General features: G+C 42.8%; 1 pseudogene across 1 annotated transcript in view; it reads left to right on the top strand.

Annotated features, from left to right (window-relative positions):
• The window catches only part of LOC102772333, a 1,252-nt pseudogene extending 558 nt beyond the window's left edge, over positions 1 to 694 (top strand). Inside the window, exon 2 of the transcript XR_001515335.1 lies at positions 7 to 694. The product of XR_001515335.1 is annotated as a tubulin alpha-1A chain pseudogene (transcript). The remainder of the gene's footprint in view (positions 1 to 6) is intronic.
• The last annotated feature ends 1,705 nt before the right edge of the window (positions 695 to 2,399 follow it).

Raw genomic sequence — 2,399 nt, 5'->3', positions numbered from 1 at the left:
ACTGAGTTCCAGACCAACCTGGTGCCCTATCCCCGCATCCACTTCCCTCTGGCCACATATGCCCCTGTCATCTCTGCTGAGAAAGCCTACCATGAACAGCTTTCTGTAGCAGAAATCACCAATGAGTGCTTTGAGCCAGGCAACTAGATGGTGAAATGTGACCCTTGCCATGGTAAATACATGGCTTGTTGTCTGTTGTACCATGGTGACGTGGTCCCCAAAGATGTCAATGCTGCCATTGCCACCATCAAGACCAGGTGTACTATCCAGTTTGTGGACTGGTGCCCCACTGGCTTCAAAGTTGGCATTAATTACCAGCCTCCCACTGTGGTACCTGGTGGAGACCTGACCAAAGTACAGCAATCTGTGTGCATGCTGAGCAACACCATAGCTATTGCTGAGGCCTGGGCTCACCTGGACCACAGGTTTGACTTGATGATTGCCAAGTGTGCCTTTGTCCACTGGTAAGTAGGTGAGGGCATGGAGGAAAGAGAGTTTTATGAGGCCAGTGAGGACATGGCTGCCCTTGAGAAGGATTATGAGGAAGTTGGTGTGGATTCTGTTGAAGGAGAGGGTGAAGAAGAAGGAGAGGAATACTGATTCCTTTCAGCCCTGCAACATGTCATACTCAGAACTTCCAGGTCCAACAGCTGACAGGCATTAAAGCTTTCTGGTTAGATTTTCTTCGCTTTTACTTGTGATCATATCTGCCTTTTTTTCATGTATACCTGTATGATTTTCCCTTCATAAAAAAAAAATTCAAAATAGTATTATTTTACTTACTAGAGGCCCGGTGCATGAATTCGTGCACGGGTGGGGCCCAGCAGGCCCGCCCCAAAGGGGGCCCATTGGGCCAGGCCAGAGGAGGGTAGGGGCTGTGGGTGGTTGGCCAGCGGCCCCACCCCTAATCGGAGCTTTGGGGGCCAATTGAGGGGAGGCGATTGGGGCCCGGATCAGGCTGGTTGGCTGCCGCAGCGTGCATGATAGCCATCATCGTTCCAGTTGTTCTGCCTTTCCGGTCACTGGGCTTTTATATAGAGAGATATTTCTCTTGTTAATTGCATTTATTCAGTTTTGAAACATGAGTACAGAAAGGTGCTTTACCCCATATTGATTTCCAACTGCAGGTTATTATGTGTGATAACTAACTCCCTCACTAAGTATGGTCCTCCACCACAGTGCTGATAAACTATAAATGCCTCCATGGACCTGTATTAGTTTTGATTTCACATGAACCATGTCTTCCTTAGCTAGTGTAGAAAAGTATTTAATAAGCAAATGGTGAAGAGCAATGAGGATTATCTGTTTCAACTATTGATTACATCTTTGACTGTATCATTCATTGCTTCTGTCAGTTGTCCCTTTGCATTCTACAAGTAGACTATCTAGGAAATATTTTGCAATGATTATTTCAGATACATATGTGAGTAGTTACTTCTTTAGAAGCTTCCAAATTTAAATAAAAATTTTTCCAAATTTCCTGTGTAATTACACTTATTTTCTGCAACATAGGAAACAAATACGGGACAGCATGTCTCACTGATGTTTACATTCGGTGCCCCAAATTAGAACCAAGTCATTGTTCAGGCTTCTCTTCAATATGTTCCAGTTCTGTGAACTGAGGGAAACAATTCATAATGGTCATCAGTTCCCTCATTTGAACCCACAACCAAACCAACCCACCTGGCAGGCTTTGGAAAGCCTTAAATAACACATGCAAAACATCAACATACTGTGGGTATTCAATAAACGGTAGCTATTCACAAGTGAGTTCTTGAAGTGCTGATAGTTCTATTTTGACCTATGTAAATGTTATATGGACATTTAATTAATAATTATTGGACTATATATATAAATGGACCTCATGGACTCCTATATTTCATAATTAAAAATGAATGGTAGCTTTTAGTGTTATTTAATGTTAATTTATGTAATGGTCCCTTAAACCTGATCTGAGTCCCTACTAATTACAAATTCTAATAGGGCTTATTACTTAAAAATACATTAGTTTCGCCCTGACTGGTTTGGCTCAGTGGATAGAGCGTCAGCCTGCGGACTGAAGGGTCCCAGGTTTGATTCCGGTCAAGGGCATGTACCTTGGTTGCGGGCACATCCCTAGTGGAGTGTGTGCAATAGGCAGCTGATTAATGTTTCTCTCATCGATGTTTCTAACTCTCTATCCCTCTCCCTTCCTCTCTGTAAAAACTCAATTATTTTTTAAAAAGTAAAAAAATAAAAAAAAGATTAATTTCATTTTGTAGTAAACAGATGGCTTTCTTCCTGCATCCACTCTAATATCTGTTGCAGAAGGAAGCTGGCTATTTACGCTGGACCTCCTAGTTGCTAACCCCACTCCTACTCATGGTCCAAAGAGGTGCTGCAGGAATTGAGAATGGGAA

This window comes from Myotis davidii, unplaced genomic scaffold, assembly GCF_000327345.1.
Source record: "Myotis davidii unplaced genomic scaffold, ASM32734v1 scaffold184, whole genome shotgun sequence".
Lineage (NCBI taxonomy): Eukaryota > Metazoa > Chordata > Mammalia > Chiroptera > Vespertilionidae > Myotis > Myotis davidii.
This window is presented reverse-complemented; position numbering and strand designations above follow the sequence as displayed.